Source organism: Numida meleagris, chromosome 3 (genome assembly GCF_002078875.1).
Source record: "Numida meleagris isolate 19003 breed g44 Domestic line chromosome 3, NumMel1.0, whole genome shotgun sequence".
Taxonomy (NCBI): Eukaryota; Metazoa; Chordata; class Aves; order Galliformes; family Numididae; genus Numida; species Numida meleagris.
In genome coordinates this window covers 51,699,841-51,723,247 of record NC_034411.1, presented here as the reverse complement: position 1 = coordinate 51,723,247, position 23,407 = coordinate 51,699,841, and the positions used below count along the sequence as shown (strand labels likewise).

The window sequence follows — 23,407 nt, the reverse complement described above, 5'->3', positions numbered from 1 at the left end:
CTGATGAAGAAGCAACGACTTGTCTGAATGTAGGAGGAGAGTGAAAAGCCAAAGAGCTGTGGTGGGCTGGCTGACCTGTGAGGCTGGGTGTCTGCCTGCCTGAAGAGAAAGGCCATCCAGGAGTGTCTGCTTATAATTATCTCTTCCTAAAAGAGGTCCAAAACAAGGTGGGAAAATGGGGATCTCCCATAATGCGCAAGAAAGGGAGCTGGGATTACCAGTCCAGGTGAGGAAGTCCCTACAGTAATGCTGGACCTTCTTTGAGATGAGCCCTGCGCTGAAAGTCAGCACTGATGCTCCGATCCCCTCTTCTTAGAGAGACACTTTAGGCTCTGCAGCAGAGTCCCTTTCTCCAGTGCTGCCAGCGAAACAAGCATGGATTTGTGGTGCCAGGGAAGCCTAGTTTGTGGTGCATTTACAACATGTGGCAGTTACCTGGACAGGATGCAGAAGGAGGATGTGATCAGTTTTACTAGATGTATGAACTATGCAGAGTTTAGAAGCATGCCTACAGAGCAGTTGCAGAGAAAAAAATCCCCCAGATACTAGAGAACCTCACACTTCCTAACCCATTCTGTGTCTGCTAAGGTTCAGAAAACCTTTCCTTTTATTGCTAAAAAAGAACTGTCCTGGTCGGCTGAACAAATACTTTGCTGAAAGTCCCTAACCAGATCTATTTATACACCAGATTACAATGAATCCAGCTGGCACCTGGTCTGAGTGGCAGCATTTTCTGAGTGTTGACAGTAGTAGATTCTTGAGGCACTTTTGGATAAAGGGTTTAAGGAGCATCGCTTCCCTCCACGTGCCTAGCTTCCTTCATTTTCCTCCAACTGCAAAGGTTACAGAAAGAAAAATAAAAAAATGAAAAGAGCCAGGACCCCGGATGAGCATTTTACCCGGCAGACTTCAGAGGAACATTTATGGTCTGTGAAGCATGTGAAATCTGTTTAAAGGTTGGACCTCTCTTTACTGTGCTGAGTCCCTTGTAGGACTGTGTTAGCAGCCCCCCTCAGACAAAGCCTGTCCAGGGAAACCCCCTCTCAGCTTTGGCTCTCCCACATCCATTTGCTCAGCAAGACTTGCTCACTGAGTAGCATCTGGACTAGAGACTGTGTTATGGGGTCTGAATGGAGAAGTCCCAACAGAAAAGTGCAGCAGGAGGAGGAGAGCTGCCTGTGACCGAGCACAGTGTCCAGGAGCTGTGGCTGTCAGGATCAAGTTACTCTCCTGGAAGGAGCACTTGTCTTTTGCATATAAAATGAGAAGTGTCAGATGGCTGATTTGAAAGCCAGAGACAAATGCTAGATAAACAGTCAATCATCTCTTTTGCTAACAAAATGTTGCTGTGTCAGTATGTCAAATATAGAGATCAGATTGGGGTCTGAGGGTGGGCATGCTTGACTAACGCTGATGTTTTTGATCTCGCAATTACTATGATTGTTATAAACCTTACTTACTATAGCTCAGTTCCTGGGGCTCAGCCAAACCAGGGTACCAAATGGAGATCAGATCTCTGCGTGGGCAGGTGATAGCCTGAGCACATCAGGTGCCCGGGGTCCATATGCAGAGAAGGTTACAATTTCGTGTGACTATGGTAATCCTTTTGAAATAAATATTCGACCGCTGCTTTTCTGGGAGATATCTCCACAACCCAACCAAGACAGCCTAGGGAGGTCTGCAGCAGTAGGCTTTCTGAAGCTGTGATCCAGGTGGAGTGGGGATGGGGCATCTCTGTGCCCAGTTGCTTGGTCTGGGTTCCCAAGCACCGCAGCAATGATGCAGCTGTGGCCGCATGACTGTGCTGCTCCCCACAGCCAGCTTCGTACTGGGCGCCTGCCAGGCCAAAGGGACACGAGGGATCAGGAAAAATATATTTGATTTGCCTCTTTAAAAAACTGTTCTGAAAATAACTTTTGCACCATGAAAAACTTAACCAAATAAAAAATCCTTTCACTGAAAACACTGAGGTTTTCTCAGCTGAAAAACAACTATTTGAAACGTGAGTCAACTTCTTGCACTCCTTCCATTTTCAGCAAGAAAATACCCAGCAGACTCCCCCCCAAAAAAGAGATTCTGGGAGCTGTTCTTAAGAAATCAAAGAAATCAATACTTTTCAAGTTTATACCTCAAGCCCATGCCCAAAAGACCTGTTTGTTTTGCTTGGTTTCTGTCACTAAATGTGGAGTGGCAGATTAGCCCAGCTCACCTGCAGTTTGCGTAGCACAGCTCCAAACAGAGCCAGATTTTTGCTTTCGATTTGGCTCTCAGTTCATGAAGAAGTTGAACTTTGAGAAATCCCCACAGACAAAGGCAGGCTGCAGTACTACAATTAGTCAAGTGCAGGATTTTCCCATCGTCTGTTTATAACTGACTGGAGAGTTTCTTGTGTTTTTTGTTATATTTTTAAAAACATTTAAGGTAGGGGGTTTTAGGGATTATTTTCAGAGATAAAAATAGAGAAGTGTAAGAAGTAAGAGGAAATGTTCCGTGATTTGACTTGATCTTTGTGAGACGTGATCACTGTATACATTTTCCTGCATGGAAGTAGGGTTATTGGTGCTAGCCCAGAATAGACGGGTACTCACCACTGGGTTTCTGGGAAGCAGAGTCTCAGAGCGAGCCCAGCAGTTCATGTCTGCCTGAAACACTTTTGCTTGTGGTTCACACAAACACCTCCAGGAGGCCCTTCCTTCCCACTTGGGGATCTCAGCAGCTAGCCCACCACTGACCTTCACAGTTTTTTCCCTGCAGTTCAAGCTCTCAACAATGCCTGCTACCTGTGTGGTTATTTCCACATTTTACTTTTCCCAGTTCAGAGAGCTACCACATCTCCTAATACCTCTCTGTGCTAAATTCAAGAGGTCCTTGAGCCAGCTGTTTCCTCCTTGTGAATAAATTCACACACATACCCTGAGTCATCTCCTAACCTTCCTTGTAGCATCCTGGGCTGATACCACTCGTATTCTGACTACAGAGCTTTTTAAAACCCAGCAGCAGTTTTTTATGGGATCTTTCAGCAGTTTTGTCAAGTTTCCAAGCTCTTTAAAACATAGAGATACTCAAGTGTTTGCAGTTTTTCATACCCAATGTTCCAAACACTTTTGTGAAATAAAATTAGTCTTCATACTTCTGCTAATTGTTTTTTATACATCCAAAGGTTACATCAGGATTCTGCCATTACAGGACATTGCAATAATTCAGCTTGTGTGTCATGGCTCATAAATCCCTTTTGCACATGCCCGTTTGGGACAGGTTCACACTGTACGGGAGAAAGCCTTTTTGAGGGCAGCACCATCAAGAGCCCTGTGAGTTCATTAAGGAGCAATAGGCAGTAAAGACAGTTGGTATTTGAGGGCTGCTCATCAACTGTTCAGTAAGAAACATATCAGATGAATTTGGCTAAAACTCATTCTCCTACCCAGAAGTGGACAACTCCTTTGGGCTCCATTTTGATGTTAAAGCAAATGGCATTTTGCTTTTATGCCTATAACAAATTTAAAATTAAACAGCCATCCACTGATGGACAGACACTGTGCACAAAGCACCCAGGAGGCACTTTATCCTCTGGTGAGAGCTCCTCAAGTCCTCTGCTTTTCACTGAGTGCTTGAAATCTTGGTAACTGCTGTTTCTTTCATGTTCAAAACCATCATCATTGCCTCAGACTGCAGCTTTATGGGGCTAATTTCTGCACTCCCACCTCTACACGGGCACTGCAGAGGAGCACAGGATCCTGTGTTTCGATTAAAAAAAAACCATAAAAGTGCAGGTCAATCCACACTATGCCAAGGTCCTCTGTTGGCCTGGTGAGCTGATAAGCACTTGCACTGAAGCAGAAAAAGGCATCTAACTTAAAGGGGTGTAAAGATGTTCCTTTCTGGCACCTGATCCAGCACATATACACATGTCTTGACAGCTGAGGATGCTTTTCTGTTCCCTTCTTGCCCTCCATGTTCAGCCCATGGGTATGGAGGAGGCTGGGGAGCAGAGGCCAGGGAAGCCCCCGGCCTGTAGTGAACTGGGACAAATCCGCCCCAGAATCCTAGGCCTCCCACTCTGTTACACAGTGGGTTAAGAAGAACAGGTGAATGTTCTGCCTCATTTATATGTGATTTCCCTGATAGGTAACGCTCCAGTCTTCCGGGTAGTGGTGTCCAGGTGGAGGCTGGTGATAAGAAATGTCCCCATTGTCTGTCATGGGAGCAGCGCCCTTCAACATCTTCATCAATGACATAAGTGATGGGCTCGAGTGCATTCTCAGCAAGTTTGCTGATGTCACCAAGCTGAGTGGTGCGGTTGATACATTAGAAGGAAGGGATGCCATTCAGAGGGACCTCAACAAACTTGAAAGGTGGGCCTGTGTGAACCTAATGAGGTTCAACACAGCAAAGTGCAAGGTTTTGCTCTTGGGTCAGAGTAATCCCAGATTTGTATACAGACTGGGAGAAGAACTTGAGAGTAGCCCTGTGGAGAAGGATGTGAGGGTCCTGGTGGATGAAAAACTGAGCATGAGCCAGCAGTGTGCTCTTGCAGCTTGGAAAGCAAATGGTATCCTGGGCTCCATCAGAAGAGGGGTGGCCAGCAGGGGCAGGGAGGTGATTGTCCCTCTCTACTCTGCACTCGTGAGGCCCCATCTGGAGTACTGCGTCCAGATCTGGGGCCCCCAAAACAGAAAAGATGTGGAGCTGTTGGAGAGGGTCCAGAGGAGGGCCACCAAGATGATCTGGATGCTGGAGCATCTCCCCGACGAAGACAGGCTGAGGGAGCTGGGCTTGTTCAGCCTGGAGAAGAGAAGGCTGCAAGGAGACATCATTGCAACTTTCCAGTCTTTAAAAGGGGATTATAAACAGGAGGGGAATCAACTTTTTACAAGGGTAGACAGTGATAGAACAAGGGGGAATGGTTTTAAGCTCAAGGAGGGAAGGTTTAGTTTGGATGTCATGGGGAAGTTCTTTACAGAGAGAGTGGTGAGGTGCTGGAACAGGCTGCCCAGAGAGGCTGTGGATGCCCCATCCCTGGAGGTGTTCAAGGCCAGGCTGGATGTGGCTCTGGGCAGCCTGGTCTAGTACCAGATCAGGAGGTTGGTGGCCCTGCCTGTGGCAAGGAGGTTGGAACTTGGTGATCCTTGAGGTCCCTTCCAACCCAAGCCATTCTATGATTCTATGACCTCAAAGAGAGCAGAGTCTGGGCAACATGTTGTGAAGCGTGCCCTCAAGACACACGAAAGTTTGTCCACCTCAGAAAACTGCAGTTTCATTTGGCTGTTCCCCACCTCACTCATGGTTTGCCACATCTTTCCCCCTGAAGAGCAGGTGACAGGGTCACATGCTTCATGAGAAGCAGGAGCAATGCTCCAGCAACACCCTCCACTTGTGCAACGAGAGGAGAACACTCACATGCACAGTACATGCTGCTTCCTCCTGAAGCCTCGCTTGCAGTGCAGACTGTGTGGCATCAAGGAGCTCAGGGCTGGAGCAATTTTGCAAAGGTTGACATTTACTGTTAACCAGTTTTGTGGAGACTGAAGTAAAATGTGCTGTTTGTAGGAGGTGGTTTGTGGATGGGAGAAAGAGTAGGAGTAGGTGTCATGCAGTAAGAGTTGTGATGTTTACTCATTTCAACCTTGGTCTTCCTATGGACTGCAACCTCCTGGGTCCCTCACAGTCTCACGAGGCTGCAGGCACCCAAACTTGGCTGAGCTTGGATGCTGAGTTCTCCTGGCTGGCAGGAGAATGCCTGGCAGTAGATAACTGCTTAAAACTGGTCTTGAAAGCTTCCCAGATGTAAGAGCACAGAAGGGAAGTAGTTGGAATTATTTTGATTCTATTCATGCTGGTGGCTGGAAACATCCTGCATGGGCTGACATCATGGCAGACTTTGAAGTCAATCTCCAAACAAGCCTGTAGTCGTATCACCCTGATGAGATGACATTTGCTCAATTCCCCTACCTTCAGTGTCAGAGCTCTCTGACAGGGAGTAGGCACATGCCTGAGGGACTGTGCACCAGGCAAGGGAAGGACAAGAGTCTTTTGGCTCTGCTCAGACCTGAGGCTTGTCATAGCACTGGCAGTCCCTGGAATCTCTTCTTCCCTGTTCTCAAATTTCCCCATCTCCACTGGAGAGAAGTGGGCTTCACAAGTACATGCTAAGTGCCATTGTATTAGAGCCATCAGAGAACCCAGCTTTTATCTGCTTTTTGCCCACCTGTAAGTTTCAGTATTCCTTAATGAAGAGGACGCTCAAGCGGAGGATGAAGTGGATTTCCTGTGGGCATGCAGGAAATTAGTGAAAATCTGATGGAAACAGAAAATGCCAAACTTCCTGTGCCTGAAACATTCAGCTTGTTTTTGCTCTGGTTTTGAGTCCTATCTAAGAATTCACCCCCGGGCTGCTTCCAGCAGGGTCAGGTTTGCTTTTTCATCCGTCCAGGGCTTACCCAGGGCCTGCAGGCCCAGCACAGGCAGTCACCCAGAGGAAAGCCAAGTTTGTCCTATGTGCACCTGAAGCAGCTGTGTGCCAGCGACACCTGAGGAGCAGTCCTGTGAGGTGGAGGCTGTGGTGCCACATAGAACAGCCCCAGAGACAGTGAGCAGCTGGTCTGATTATCAGTGACCCAGCCCCCAAATGCTCTCGTAGCACTTGGAAGTCTTGTGCCCAGGTCTGTTATATCATGTTTCACTCAGAGGGTGGTGACGCACTGGAACAGGTTGCCCAGACAGGTTGTGGATGCCCCATCCCTGGAGGCATTCAAGGCCAGGCTGGATGTGGCTCTGGGCAGCCTGATCTAGTGGTTGGCAACCCTGTCCATGTCAGGGGAGTTGAAACTCGATGATCTTTGAGGTCCTTTTCAACCCAGGCCATTCTATGATTCTATGATCCTACAATGAAAGGGGAAAGTGGGTTTTCTGGATGGGGAAGAGGGACAAAGAGAGTGGGACTATACCAGTGGCACAGCTGGGTCATGCCCGTGCCCAGGGCAGAGGATGTAATTCCTTGTGTCCTCCCCTACCTCTTGGTGAGACCAACCAATACTGACCATGGCAATGCTGTCACAGTGCATGGATCTGGCATGGAGGTGACAAGACACAGAGCAGTCCACGTCTCTTCTGTTCAAAGCCATCACGGTGCCAAGCAGGGAGACCATGTCCAGGTTTCCTGCTGGGGATGGCCAGCTCATACCACTTTCCACCTGGAGCAGGGTAGCTGCTAGCCAGGGCTCACTGGCCCATGCAGAGCCATGCTGGGAGCACCCAAGCAGACTTCAATGGGCAGCTTCATGCTGACAAGCATGAGGAGTCCTGGCTGGAGGTGCTGAGGGGCTGCTAAGCCCAGGGCTTCCAACACCTCTAATGGACTTGGCAGGACTGCATACAACCTGTGAGGTCCCTATCAGACAGCAGTCGATCTGCCGAGCCCAGTCCCTGCTCAGCTGAGGTGTGGGCAGCCCGTGCGCAAACACGCTTCTGGTGATGCTGTGTGTACTGCAGTGATAGCTCAGGGGAAATGCCAAGAATGAATGTCAGCACGGGGACGCCTACAGTGTGTTTCCTTTCCACCACCAGGCAGGATGTAAGCTTTCACAGGTGTTAATTAGCTGCTACTGAGACCTGCAATGAAATGCTTGTGATTTTTGTCAGCCTATACCTCATTTTGAGGCTATTTCTTCTCAGAAACCATTCTTTGACAGGGCCACAAGACTGAAGCCCCCACTCCACTGAAGTCTATCACAAGTCTCCTTTCTAGGTATGTCACTTTTCAAAAAACAGAAAATCCTCTTTTCTAGACACAGCTTGTGAGCATTATGCTGCGCTGGCCATTTTTGGATACAGATGTAATAGTCCAGACATCTGAAATACCCACTGTAACTGGATAAATCCAGAAAGGAGTTGATGACAAAAAGTAGAAGGGCAGTAATGCTTGAAGTCCCTCCAGCCACTCCAGAGCTGTGTGGTGCCCTGGTGTCCTGCACCTGGAGAGAATATGAACCCCTCACAGCTCCCGGTGGTTGGTCTTTGGGCTATAATGATGTGTGCATGATTTCAACCAACAGCAGTGTCACACTGTTTCAAAGCACACCTAGATCTACTGATGCGCAAACATAGTTTTGGTTCTCTTTACACAAATTCAGACTGCAGCTCTCATTAGACTATAATTTATCAGCAGCCTAAAGGGGAGTTGCAAAGGCCACGTTTCTAGAGCTCACAGAAAGTCTGGAAAAAAGGTAGAATGAAAGTTTAAGATCTCCACCAACCGTGATGACTTTTTTTTTCCCATTGAAAAGCTTTTTAGTTTGGTTGATGTATTTAGTGATGTTTTTTTCATCAAAAACGTAGTATTTCCAAAGAAAGCAGACACCTTATGTAATGTCAGCCAAACACTGAATTTTTTATCAGAACAGTTTCTATGAACTGTTTTGAACATACCTGTGCAAGAGGCTATGTTACCTATGTAAAGAAGAGTTTATAAATAGGCTTGTTTTCACAAAACTGCTTCCTAAGCAAAGTACTCTCAATTAATGTTAAGTACTTTATTTCAAGCGTTAAAAAACAAAGACCCCCTCATGGATCCTGTTACAGGATCATAGAAATAGGAATGTCATCGAATATTTTGGGTCAGAAGGGACTTAAAGCCCATCCAGTTCTAACTCTCTGCCATGGGCAGGGTTGCCAAACACTAGATCAGGTTGCCCAAAGCCCTAGCTTTGAACACTTCCAGCGATGGGCCATCCACAACTTCTCTGGGCAACCTGCTCCAGTGTCTCAGCACCCTCAGAGCAGAGAGTTTCTTCCTTACGTCTAATCTAACAATTATGCTAACAATTAATAAAGATACAAGTATTAGCCTGAAAAATTCAGCTTTGTGTTTGCTTCAGGTCTCTGCAGTTCCTGGTTGTCTTATGCCTGCCTCTGGATTAATTAGTCCTATCACCGTGCTATCTAACTGCTCCTTTCTTTGCCACGTCCTTCTGAGGAAAGGCAGCATTATTATCCCAGTTATAGATAGGGACTTGTGCCGCAGAGAGGACAAATGTTACACTAAAAATGATGCGGGCAGTCTGCTCCAGAGCAGGGGATGGAGGCCCACCCTTCCCCTGCAAAGCAGCACCCTGCCTGCCATGTTTCTATGCAGCTAGTGCTGTAGTAGTAGTATTTTTTTTCACTCATTATTTTCCCATCAGCCTGTTTATGGAAGAAAACTCATATCACTCTCACCACAAGGAGGTGAAAATATTTAGCTAGAATGAGCACAGAAAGGATGAAACATGGCAGAAGACAGTGAGAATGAATGAGGAGAAAAACTGAGGGGCAGATGCAGTGTGGTTCTATAGAATAAGTAGGAGAGTACAGAAAGGAAATTGAGTCTTCAAGCTGACCCATAAAACCCCCTCGTGTTACCAGCAACCTCTTGATTTCATCTTCAGAGCTCTTGTTTTGCAGCAACCTTCACTTGAGTCATCCACGCCTGCCCACTTCAGTCCTGCAGCCAGCAAGACACCTCCCACCTCACATAACCGCAGCCTCACACATAAGGGTCTCTGCCACCAGGCCCTGGCTCCACCTGACTCACCCCCTCCATTTCTAGGCAGTTATTTTCCCGAGCTTTCTCATCTTGGCAGAGCATGTCTGTCACACCATCAAAAAACAAGCAAACAACAAAAGGCGACTAAATGCGGTTGAATGATGACAGGATCTTCAGTGCTGGGATGGGATCCAGAATCTCTGCAGGGAAGTTCAGCAATTGTTGTTCCTCCCTGCTTAGACCTGATTGCCTGGGCCGGGGAAGAATCCAATGCAGCAGAGCACAAGAGCCCCCATGCCGCCTTCTACCAGTGTGAAGACCTCACGAATGGATGCATGCCTCTGTAAGGAAATGCAGAGCTAGCTTAGCTATCAGGCTGGGAATCAAGACAGCAGTTAATTTAATGTCTTTCCCAAAATCACACCAAAAAAAGCCACAAATCAGTCCTGCCTCACTCTCCTGAAAGCCCATTTCTGTGGCACCCTCTCTCCTCAGCTGCTCTCACCTTCTCTAACTGCATTTGAAGTCACGGCAAGAGTTGGTCTGGGCCCACTGATCTGCAGGACTACACCAGTTCAGTCTCCCAGTGCTAGCCCTTTGGAGAAGTGATCCATAAGAGTCTGAAAAGGAGGCACTTTGTTTAATGCCTTCCCGTGCCATGGGTGAGTAATGGAGTTACCACCTAAAGTGCAACGCACAAACTCACTAGGTACAGAAGAGAGCTAATACAAAATAAACGTACGAGGTGATTAAATGTCCTCTAGAGAACATCCTAAAAATAATTTCCTTTAGGGTCTCAGTCTGCTATGGAGGATGTGCATTTTAAAACAAAAGCTTTGCCTTACCTATTTCTTGAGGTTTATTACTGATTGATCTCAGGGATTTGTGGCTGCATGCCGGTTATTATCCAGAATATGAGCATTAGAGTGTGCTCGTGCTACCTCTTCCAAATGCTTCTGTGATAATAGCTCGGTAGATAAAGAAACCAGACCCTGCAGTGACTTTATCCCAAGAACCCACTTTTCAAAGTATGGATCTGCACAAGATGATCAGAATATGTCCTACATGCTGCTGCAGCCAGAAATCGGCTTGAGAGCTGGAGGAAAGTGGTCCCTAGTCAGCTGAATCTGCAAGGTGAACAAACTCATCCATTTTCTGAAAATGACTTGTGATTCATAAGTAAAATCATCTGCATTTTCCCTGTTAAGTAGGTTGTGAAACTCTGGGGAGATCGTCATTTAAACCAGGAACCCTAAGGACTGGATGGTGCATGGGTCTGGCAGCTGGAACACAAAGGCTTTTTCTTTGTCTTGAAATTCCTCCTAGCTGACAAGTGGCTATGAAGTGTAACGTCTGCCAAGCACTCTCTGGTGTAGTGAAGAGGAGTCTAGCATGAAGAAGGCTGACCAGTTTGTGCTGATCACAGTCAAGCAGAAAGTTCTTTCCTTAGGGCCTGTGGGCTTCCTGTGTTGCATCACGTCATGGTTAAGCCACTGATGGTTTGGTCGCAGGGCTGAGAGGTCTCGGGAGGGACTGCTGGCAGCACAGGGGAAGCTGTGTTTAACCTAACTTTCACTCGAGTGTCTCGTGCACCTCAGAGGTTTGATATATTCACAGACCCAAATGTGTTCAGTGGCAATAATATGTTGTTTTGTGAGATGAGTGGATTCAGGGCCTTTGTGGCCATGAGTGCTGAGGAGCTGCTGCCAGTGAAGCAGATGAAGTTCTGTTCTGCTTCCAACAGAGACTTCACCAGCCCCTTTTCCCTGCAGGGTCAGGTAGCTAAAATGCTCTCCTCCTATATTTTGCATGGTTTAGGGGGGGAAATGAGATATTTTTGGCTTATATCACATAGTCAATTACAGCATCAAAGGAAACAGAGAAATGTCTCCCATGCACTTATTCAGTGTCTGAGCTGCACCTGTCTCTCCGGCTGCAGGATGGCTCTGGGCTCCAAGATGGAACCGTATGGCAGAGCAGGAGGTGTCAAAGCAGAGCTGCTGTGCAGGCTTCAAGAAGGAAAGTTTCCAGCAAAAGGAAAATGTGTTAAAACCAGCCTTCCTCACAGCTTGTTGACAGCTCCTGACCTTCACGTCAAGAAATTAATGAAGAAAACGTGCTCACTCCAAAAACAGGAATAACTGAAGAATAATTTACTGCAAGTGCTCATACAGCTCAGCGTACAACATTCCCAAGCAAGAAATGCTCAAGAGCTCAGACTTCTGCTAGTCAGGAATCCCAGGCAGAGCTGCCCTTCCTGCCTTGCTCCAGCACCTTCTTCACCCACACAGAGCCTCTTGGAACGATGGCTGGCCCTGTCAGCTGTGCACTGGGCTAACAGGGCTGGGGTTGTCAGGGGCCTGGGAGGCCAGTGTGTTGCAGTGTGTTGCAGTGAGGTAGTTCAGAATCACAGAATCCTTATGGTTGGAAAACCATCAGTCCATCCCCACCATGCCTACTAACCATGTCCCTCGGTGCCACATCCACACAGTTCTCGAGCACCTCCAGGGACGGTGACTCCACTACTTCCCTGGGCAGCCTGTGCCAATACCTTGGCACTGTTTCTGAGAAGAAATTTTTCCTAATATCCAACGTGAACCTTCCTTGGAGCAACTTGAGGCCATTACCTCTCATAATGGCCTCTTCTCCCAAGTAACTCATGATAGATCCTGAGGGGCTGAAAACAAGAATGAACACATTACCAGTCTCCAGCACCTAGCAAAACTCCTGCAAAGGGTTTTGAACATGTAAAGGGGTTGCTGCTACAAAGTGTGTATGGGAAGAGGACAAGGCATTCTTGTGCACCAAGCACGAGCATGGGGAAGGAGGCTATTTAGAGAACAACTGGCACAGTGGAGGAGCATCAAAGGCTAAAAGTGGCTGTTTGCTGCCAAGGCTGACACAAGGCTGATGAAGGACAGGTCCCTGCCTGGGGGGCTGCGTTACTAAAGTCACATTCTTAGTGGTTTTTGAGATAGCTGAAGAACAGGGCGTTATGTTCACAGACAGCTTTCCAAATGTTTGGCCCCGTTTGCTGAGAGAAATAGAAGAATGACTAGAAGTGCCATCTGCTTTTCATCAAACTTTGTCCCAGGCTCATCAGAATTTCAACAGCTTTCACCTCACTCTTCAGCCAGCTGTTAGCAGCACTCGCAGCACTCTGACAGGCAGACAAGGCCTGCTCTCGGTGCCTGCAGGTCTGCTCCCTGGGCCTTCCAGACTCACAGAGGAGACAGCCTCCAGCAGCATGGCACATGAGAAGAGCCCTTCCAGCTAGGGACAGAGGCAGGCAGGTGCGACACCTCTGTCTCTGAGGAGGGATGGCACTGATTTTTGCTGGTGTCCTCAGCCCTGCGTTACACCTGGGGACCATGCAGCCTCTCAGTATGCAGGAGCTGGTGTGGTGGCACAGAGTGACACCACTTTGTACCTGCAGGATTGGCTTCTGAGTGCAGAGGTTGCTCCTTTGTTGGCACTACCACGGCCCTTTTTGCTGCCTGCTTTTGACAACTGCCTTGAAATACACAATCAGAAGTCGAAGAAATGAACATAGACATTGAAATTGCATATTATGTTTGTGTTTCTCTTATCGGAGCAGGAGGTTTTTCTTTGATAAACAATGAGTCATTATTACCATAAGCATTTCTGAAGTCAGCTGCTCGGCAAAGTGTAAGTACGTGACGAAGCCAGTGCTGCTGTCACAGCCATTGCTGTAGAAGTGTGCTGTGGGGGAATGTTATTCTCTGAAGGCACAGCAGGGCATCATCCTCCAGCTTGTGCCCATCAGGCCTGAGGCTGGGAGCAGGGGACAAGCTTGGTTTGTTCTACACAGAGGGAGAGAGTATGGCACAGAGAGGCTGCATGCTGGTGCAGCACTATCCCTGCACTGAGCTGCATGCTGTACATGAAGCACCTCCAGTTTAAAATATGGTACTCATCACTGGGTTTGCAGAATCAGGATGAATTGCAGCCCCAGGGTAGAAATAGTGGTACAGTTACTGGCCAGGAAATGCTCCTGAAAACACCTTGGGAAGCCCAGCAGAATGGTCTCCACAGAGCACATGGTAGGGTCTGCTCAGGGAAACTCACCTTCTCCTGTGGTGCTCTGGTAGGTGATAGTCGCCAGAGAGACTTTGATGTTAGGAAGAGCAGATTTGTTCCTCCCCCTGAACCTGTGCAGAGCTACTAATTGCTGTTGCTATTATTTCTGCCATTCTGGTGTTGCCACTGTTTCATCTGCCAAGTACAGACAGCAAAGATTAAATGAGCAATATGTTTCAAGTTATATATGTACATGCATGCACACAGTTTGGCACCAGTGGAAATACCAGACCTGATGTTCCTCCTCCCAATCCAAATAGGAGACAGAGTGAGACCAGGCTCAGAGCACCCATCACTCACTACAGCCAGACACTGCTGTGCGATTGGCAGTGCCTGGGCTGAAACTGGGACATGGGGAAGGAGCAGTGCGGCACTCTGCTAAATAATAGTATGCATTTTGTTACACTGGCTAAATGCAGTCCTTTGAACAGCAAAAAAAATATGTAGCCATGCTTTCTGTTTGAGAATAGATTTCAAAAGTGGTAAAAAAATCATCACATTTTTGATATATTTGCGACTCCATTTTCAGTCAACATAAATATTATCAGCAAATTTTCAAATGGAATGTATAGAGCTGCAATCAGATACTCAACTCAAAAATTCCATCATGTCTCTTTATCCAACTTTTATAAGCAGAATCTTACCAGAGAGAAATATCTCTTACTCACCCTCTTATTCATCTTATTATTGTTGAAGCTGGTCCAGAGGAGGGCCATGAAGGTGATCAGAGGGCTGAAGATCCTTGCCTGCATGGACAGGCTAAGAGAGCTGGGGCTCTTCAGCCTGGAGAAGGCTCCAGGGGGACCTTGTAGCGGACTTCCAGTACCTGAAGGGGGCCTACAGGAAAGGGGTGGGATTCTTTATAAGGGCATGTAGCAACAGGACAAGGAGAAATGGCTTTAAACTGGAAGAGGGTAGATTGAGACTAGATGTCAAGAAGAAATTCTTTACTGTGAGGGTGGTGAGACACTGGAACCTGTTGCCCAGAGAGGCTGTGGATGCCCCCTCCCTGGAAGCATTCAAGGCCAGGCTGGATGAGGCTGTGAGCAACCTGGTCTAGAGGGAGGTGTCCTAGCCTATAGCAGGGAGGTTGGAACTAGACAGTCTTAAAGGTCCCTTCCAACCCAAACCATTCTATGATTCTATGACCCCTTATTCATGCCACTGCTTTTTGGCAGTACCTATATCTGTAAACAGCTATTTTCAAGGATTAAGTACAAGAAGAGTTGAATTTCATCAAAAATCTCGAATGAACACCTTGAAAGCTCACTGAGAACTGCAGCTACTTCCATCAAACCAGACTGGTGCATTAGTTTCACAAAAACAAGGCCACATATCCCACTAGTTTTATGTTTCTGTTGCTCTTTTTTTTAATGTTTTAATTAAAAATATTAAAAATTAAAATTAGTTTTGTTACTTAGATACATTAACTATGTTTTACATGGGCTGCTCCAAAAGTAATGCCTTCTATTTTCTTATGTTAGCCCACAGTGCCAGAGGCAGATGTTGGTTACGCGGCAGTAGAGGTTGACCCTTCCCACCAATATTCCATTACATTTTGTTGCTGTGTGACAGATGGCAGCAGAGGGGCGGTCTGACACAATGTCATCTGAAATGGTAGTGTGTATGAAGCAAAGGAGTGGAATTGAATTCCTCTGTGCAGAAAAAATGGCACTCACCGACATTCATCAATGCTTGCTGAATGTCTGTGGAGAGCAAGCAGTGGGTGTGAGCACAGTGAGGCTGTGGGTGGTGCATTTCAGCAGTGGTGACATCAACAGTGGTCTCTTCCACTGGTGCAGTTCTTACAAGCACGGCATGCAGGCTCTTGATCACCACTGGCAAAAAAGCATGGCTAATGGTGGTGACTATGTAGCAAAATAGTGCTTTGTAGTTGAGAATTTGCTCTATTAAATAGTGTTATTATGCTCTTTCTATCTGTTATAGTTTCCATGGAAATATATAGGAGACATTACGTTCACAGCAACCTATATATGTATGACCCAAGGCAATTCCTCTTCACTCAGTGTGGCCCAGGCAAGCCAAAATGTTGGACACCCATGCTATAACCCACTCCTACTCAGATATATGCAACAGATAATGCAAAAAACATTTGCAGATTTCAGAATTTCAGTTTCCCTCACTGAGAGCCATTTGTTTAATGAAATCCTCTATGTGCATCACATGGACTTAATCCCTTACATTCACAAGAAGACCTGCATGAAGACTGGACCATAGTCAGGAAAAAGGGACGGAAAGGCTGAAAAAAATCCAGTATTCTTTACATTGCAGCATGATTTGGGGCACTGAATATTCAGAATAACTCCAATTTTCTTTTTGAAACTGGCAGAGAAGTCAAAACTCTCTGCTGGCTAATAGCAATCAATCATCACCAAAAATAAAACAAAAACCCACCAGAGTTTAGTCACTCTTCCTTGGATGGGCAAACAGGTGCTGGTTTAAAGATATGGATATATCACCTGTTTTTACTCATCTGGAAAGCCTTCCAGGGTGCTATGTCGCTCAGAGAGAGGCAGGGAAAAGGTTTTGCCATGTGCAGACAGGCAGACAGACTTTTCAGCAGGCAACGGACAGAGCAGTCTGGAAACTAAACCAGTTCCTAAAATATCAGACTTTTATTTCTTCAGAACTTTCAGAAATGCCCCTAAATTTACAAACCTGCATCTAAAATTCTTTAGGATTAAGTAACGGCTCCTTACATCCCTCCGTCACGACATATGAGAGTCATTGTGAAAACAGCAAACCCACTTCCTTCTCCTCTTGAAAAAGTGAATCACTTGTGGGCAAGCAGCCCTTTGCATGGTTGATGTGCTGTGCCTGCTGAGCCCTGGCGAGGAAGGACAAAACAGCAGGAGGCAGAAGGGCAGGAGGGAAAGCCAGAGGCAGGAGCAGGAAGGAGAGACGGGGCTCTACAGGAGTGAAGTGAAGCTTCCGTCCCTCCACCGTGTTTTGCAGGTGGAGCAGGACCCAAATTCCCACGGACCTTCCTCTCAGCCACACCCTGCACACGTGGATGAGCAGCTGAGAGAGGCTGGGAAGGGGCAGCTCTGGTTTGTACTGACTGCAGCCGATGGTGAGGCAGTGCCAGGGAGGGCTCTCAAGTGCTGTTGGATCTTTCAGCATAGGCGCGCCCTAAACACTGGCCCATGCCCTGGCCATTTCTGCAGGTGGTGCCACCAGCCAGCAGCCCTGATGGGCACCCCTTGGTGAGTGCTTCCCTGATGGGTGGCATCCACAGGCTCCCATATCCCATGGTTTATATGAAATAAATCAGGCTGGAATTTGCCTCGAGCTGGTCTATGTTAAAACTTTTCCACAACTACTTTGTGCTGCTGACATTGCTGGAGTCAGTGCAGTTACTCTAAATTTATAACAGCGCAGCAATAAACAGAATTTATCTGCTTTATTTCTTCCTCCTCATAATCCTCTCCATACTCTTCTCCATACTTCTCCTCAGACTTCCACTTTCTAAGGCAATAAATTACTTTGGGATGCAGCTTTACACTGAACTTTGTAGTGCACAGACACTGTCTTCCCTTTTCCTGCCACACAGTGCAAACCAGACCGTGCATGGGAAGGCCCACGGGTCTGCGGCAGATGGAGCGTGGATGGGCACATGCACAGGGCTGGGGTGGCCATCCACTCTTCATGTGTCTTGGGATTATGTCCCAGGATGGCCAGGTCACTCTTGGGACACTTCATTCCCGTGCCATATTAATAAATTAATAAATAATTTCTGTTGTTTTTTTTTTCTTTCAGTAAGCTCTTTCTTACTGAACAATGGCCAGTTTCTGCCAGCCTTTCCTGAAGCCAGCTCAGTCGGCATGTAAAATACACTTCCAGCCTTTACGTCTGGAAACTCTGAAGCTCTACTTACGATACATGCATCCTCTTGTACATAATTCCTGCAGAGAGCCACTGTCACTGATCTCATTTTTTGTGGAAGAGAGACTATGTGTCATAGCTGACAATGATGTCATGACAAAATGGTGTGTTCTCATGTAGAGACGCAATACTTCCTTTGTTCCCCACTGCCGGCTGGATCGAGCCACACAGTGCTGGGGCCCTCCTGGCCTCCTGGAGGACGCAGTGCATCTCACTGCAGCTGGGACCCCTCCGGGGACAGGGCTTTGGCCAAGCTCACAGCCTGTGCTTGCATGAAACGTGCTTCGTGTAGCGATGCTAAACCTCTCCCTAATGGGGATAACAACAAAGCCAACAACAAATCAACAAGCGCCAGCATTCCTCTTCCCAAGGCACCTGCTGCAGCTCTGCGCTCCCTCAGCACTCACCAGTGCCACTGTAGCATTTCACACACCACACTTCACAAACAACGTCCTCTCCCTTGGCCATGTGGAGTGGCAGCTGGAGATAACGCTGAAGGATTTGTTACAGGCAATGATGAATTGCCTCCAGATGGGACACTGCCTCTTGCAGTCCAGATGATGGCACTTAAGTGAGGAAAAACTAGTGCTGGGCTGGTGAAAAACTGCTCCAGCATGACCTTGCGAAGGGTAAGAGATTAATTATTGTGTTCCTGACTGTCCGCAGTCATTAAATAAGAGTCAGCAAAATAGAACACTTTTTGAAAACACTTGGATCCCTTAAAGGACAGGTAGGCACAGGCTGATGCTAAAAGATGGCTGCTAATCACTGCGGCTCTGCCCTTGCCTGTGTGCAAGTAGCGAATCAGTCTCCTGGCTCTGCCAGTATCACCCTCCTTTTCTTCCAGCTTTTGTGTGAACCAAGGAGACCTGGGGGCTCCTTGTTCTGTTTATTTGTTTTTTTTTCCGCTTGAATGTTATCAGCTTCATTGCTGAGAGCATCTACTGTTTAATATACAAACAAAACTTATTTCCAAAGTGCTGGGTCTGCCCCCTGGCACCCTCTGGCAGCAAATTCAGTGGGGAAGCCCCACGAGCTCTGGTATCAGCAGTGCAACCCCAGTGAGGGCACTACTGAGCCCCTGGGGCAGGGATGCAGGCCAGCTCCTGGGGAAGCCGCAATATGCTCCCAGACAACATGATCAGGAGTGATTTATTACTGCACATACATATTTGCTCATTGTTTGATATGAGCTCAAGTCTGACAGATTAACTCGTGTCTTCAGGCCTCCAGAGGAGTGACAGACCATTATTTTATGTCCATTGATGTTTACACCAGAAATGTTTTCCTGATCACTGCAAAAAGAAGGCATTTTTTTTAAGCTCACAAAATGTCTTGGCCAGAGTCATCAGCATATAAGGTACCTGAGAATTTCAGAAGGTGGCAACTGAAGAAAGAAGATGAAAATCGGGACTGGAAGCGCGCTTGTCTTATTTCTTACAGTTTATGATTCTTTTGCTGCTAATGCTGAAAACAAAGCATGCTTTGTTCTGCACAAAGCCTCAACATAGAGTCATAGAATCACAGAACGTCTCAAGTTGGAAGGCACCCGTAAGGATCATCGACTTACAGTCATGTAATGTGAAGCCTAATTAAATCAGGTAGTCACCAATTTAGATAATAAAAACCACTAATTTGACATTGATACAAGACTGAGAAGTTAGACGTTTATGCAAGCTTTCACTTGCAGATACGTAAGAAAAAAAAAGAAGTGAGAATGCAGTCTGGAGCACAGCCCAATAAAACGGGAGATGAGCTCACGTGAGGGCCCCTTCCCAAAGCGCCTGCTGCCAGCCAGCCCTTTGCTTTTGCACTCCATCTGCCACGTCTTGTACATGCTGAGCCCCAGGCTCTGCTGCCATTCCTTATGCTGACAGCTCCCCTCAGGTGTCCCTAATGGCACCGTGTGTGCCACCTGAGCGGGGCAGGAACTGTGCAGGGCACGTGTGTTCCTTGTGTTGCTGATATTCAAAGACAATTTAGTAAGAAAAGCAAACGCTGTGCACAAAGCACAGCAAAAAGTGGAACTCATTCACTGCTTCTCATCGGCAGGCAGATGTCCAGCCCCTCTCTGGGAAGCAGGCTTTACATATGCATCATGATTGCATGGGAAGACAAACTCTGTAACCACGAATGTTCCTTCTTGCCCTGAGAGTTTATTGCTGAGTGCAGCACTATATGGCAGGGAGAGTCCCCTCCGTCAGCTACAGTCAGCTGTGTCCCCTCCCAACCTCCTGTGCAGCCCAGCCTGCTTAATCTGGGGGAAAGGAAGAGAAGAGAGAGAAAGAAAAGCCTTGATGCTGTAGGAGTACTGTTCAGCAGCAGTCAGAACACAGTGTGTTATCGATACAGTGTTAGCCACAAATGCAAAGCACACCACCACACAAGCTGCTAGGAAGAGAGGTAACTGCACCCTGGGCAGCCCAGCACAGGGAGCATGCACACACAGAGAAGAGTGGTGCCAAACCCAACCAAAAGTGCAGCACATAAGAGCACTGCCTATCATGGCAGCCTTGGCAAGCATAAGAAAAACTCTACAAAAATAATGTCTAACAACACAGACCATTAAAATCATGAAAGTTCAGGGCCTTGGGAGCTTGACTTCAGAAAGGTTTTGTTCTTTTTTTAAAAAAAAATCACAGTTTTCAAACCTCGCTTCTGAAAAAGGGCTAGAAAATCAATTCTTTACATCCTGCAACCATAAACATTTCATTTTGGCAAACTAAACGGTACTGGTGTCCTTTGAGCTGGAGCTGAAGAATAGGATAGAGTCACAGACTGGTCCCTGATTTCATGAGAACGCTGTAGGCTCTCCCTGCTTTCTCCAGCAATATGGCTGGGCTTTCTGGGTCCCCCTGCGGCACTTCAGTTCTACAGCCACCATGGGGTGAGGGTGTGCATGTGCACGTATGTGCACCCTCTGATCTGTGTGCTGTCTGCTGTTCTGTGGATTGTATCAGAGGACTGGGAAGTGTGCTCAATTGGTCCCTTGGCAGGCGTTCTACAGTGGAGGAGTTTTACTTAATGCGTGCCTGCAGATGTGCTGTGCAGCTCAGCGGTCTCTGCTTGGGAAGAGATTTAGTGACAGAGAGCACCAGGTTTTTGTGCCGGGACACATAAAACCTTTGTGCCTTGAAGGAACGATGTCTTCAGTGTTGATGGCCAGCAGAGTGCAGCAGTGGTGAAGCCATCCTAGGTCTAAGCATGTTGGTTCAGTCATTCAGCTGTTACTGAGGGTCTCCCTGGGGTTTTATTTCCAAATTTGGAGTTCATATCATTCCCTGGAGGGAAACAGGAACTTGCAGGACCGGCCTCTATCTATCTGGCCTCCTCTGTTAAACAGCCCTGACAGAGCTCAGCACATCACAATATATTGGTGCACTGGTAGATTAAGTCCAAAACCCAGTGCAGAAAGGAGCCAGGGCTTTGAGCTGTCCCATGTTGCAAGGACACCCAGCAGCCAGATCTGTCTGGAAATATTGCTACAAGTGCATAATGTAATGTATAGCTGGACGTTTGCTGAGTGCTCCCTCCAGCTCTCCAAGAGGAGAAGGTGTCAGTACTGTACATGTGAGTGGTGTCATGGTAATGCTGGCAGCTCTGCTCCTGGGAAGTGGCCAGAAGTGTGGGGAGACGAATGACTGGGCTACATTGCTGAGACTGCAGGATAAACGGGTGTAATGCAGTACAAATAGAACAAGACAGCTCCCTGCATCAAGTTTGGCAATGAGTCCTCAGCAGCCTGCATTTTTCAAGGCACAGAGCGCATTTTTTTTTTCAGGTAGCTGCTTTGCATTTGGATTTTTTTTTTCAGGTGGCTGCTTTGCATTTGGATTTTTACAGAGTGCATGACATGCAATCTGTTTCTTGCCTGTGTATCCAACTTCAGATGTGGAACACCAGTGAGAAAGGAGTATCCCATAATTTCCAAAGAGCCATGAGACAGGATTTCCTTGGGAAGAGTGCCCACAGGTATGTTCTCAGAGCAGCCAGCACTTGAGATCTTCTGAATAATTTCCTAGATATTTCTGGAGCCCATATGGGATATAAACTTCTTGGAAGATTTGGTCCAGATAATAACTTCTAGTTTTCAGCAGTTTGGTTCTGCCACTTTTTTTTTTTTCCTTCTACCTTCCTACAGGAAGGTTTCCATGAGAGCCACAAAACACAGAGGTCCAGCCTCTTGCCCACCCATGCGCAAAAGCTTCACCTCATACCGCAGTGTATCAGAGCTGCACAGCACCGCTTCACCAATTTCTCATCTGAGGTACCTCAAGACCATAGAACAGAATCACAGTGTACCCCTTGTTGCAAGGGACCCACAAGAATCGTGGAGTCCAACCCCTGGCTCCACACAGCACCACCCAAAATTCAAACCCTATGTCTGAGAGAGCTGTCCAGAGACTCCTTGAGCCCTGACAGCTTGGGGCCATGACCACAGCCCAGGGGGGTCTGTGCCATGCCCATCATCACCCTCTGCTGAAGAACCTTTTCCTAACACCCAACCTGACCTTCCCTGACACAGCTCCATGAAGGTGGTGCAAGGCGAGAATGCCAAATTCTGACTGCATAGCAAGGAGGGGATGAGATTTGTCTGCCAGGATATCAGAAAAGATGACTGATGATTTTTTCGTCCAATCTTTGTAAAAATAGGCTGAAGCAATTCAGCTTTTTTAAATGGCTCAAGACAGATCTGAGATGCAGCATGGAAATACTCAGCAGGTGCAGTGGTAAGACCATGAAGCCCAGGATTTTAATGAGGACTCTGTTCAGTGACCTGTGATTCTGTGATTCTGTGATTCTGTGATTCTGTGATTCTGTGAACTCAGCCGCTGGCTCCTCACATTGTAAATACAATGCTTGCTGGCCTTGAGAACAATCTGACCAGGAGTCAGTATTAGTATTGTGTACTGAGCCTGGGTTTAGAACAACCAAAGCCCTACGAGGTCATTATGGACATGTATCAAGTGAAGCTTGAGTGGCCTGAGTTAGAACACTTTCCAGAAGTTCACAATGCACAGAATAATATGCACAGAAGAAAATTAATTCCGTATGTTAAACTTCTGCCTTTAGCCCATTCTGTTATAGATGGAATAATATCTCAAGCCCATTCCTGGCATAGCTAGAAGCAGAGCATCATTCTCCAAACCTAACAGCTCCAGAGGTCTCTGTTTTGCACTGCCCCTCAGAAGGAACAGGCTATGAAACACAAGACATGTTTTCTGTGTAGCTGCTTGGTGGACATGCTATCAGCACCCTTTTTTGCACTTTCCTTATCAAAGTTAACTCCTCCAAGAACTGTTTATTCTTCAATGCAAGCTGAAACTTAAACGTTCAGACTCTGGTTTTGGAAGTCTATGAAGAAAAAAGTCCTCTGAGGAACCATTTTCAAGAGTTCTCTGTAATGTCTGTTGCTAGAAACAGAAAGGTGGGGAATCTCAGTAAAAGAGGCAGGAGATTAGATACCCAGCGACTCCTGAGAGATTTCATCTGGCTCTTGCAAAGTGTCTTCTGGTGAGGCTGTTCATTCCTTAAGATCACAGCAATGAAAAATACTCCCAGTTTCTCATCCTTAATAAAACAAGTTCCTGATGCTCAGACCAAGTTGCTCAGTGTTTATCCAGTGGGGTCTTGGAAACCTGCAAGGACAGAGACTGCTCAGCATCTCTCAATGGCCTGATACATTGTCCTCCGAGTGAGAAAAGAATTCCTTAACCTGAGTATGAACCAACTATTTCGACTCATGGCCAGTGTCCCTCATGTTCCTGCCATCTGCTGCTGTGAAGAGCTCAGATCTGCTGTCTTGCTGATCCACCATAGATGCTCAGAGGCTGCTGTCATCTCTGCTCCTGGCTGAACCAACCCTGGCCCATCAGCTTC

General features: G+C 47.0%; 1 long non-coding RNA gene across 1 annotated transcript in view; it reads right to left on the bottom strand.

The window, feature by feature from the left end:
* The window catches only part of LOC110396997, a 28,935-nt gene continuing 24,193 nt past the window's right edge, over window positions 18,666-23,407 (bottom strand). Inside the window, exon 2 of the long non-coding RNA XR_002437450.1 lies at window positions 18,666-23,166. This is a non-coding gene — a long non-coding RNA (uncharacterized LOC110396997). The remainder of the gene's footprint in view (window positions 23,167-23,407) is intronic.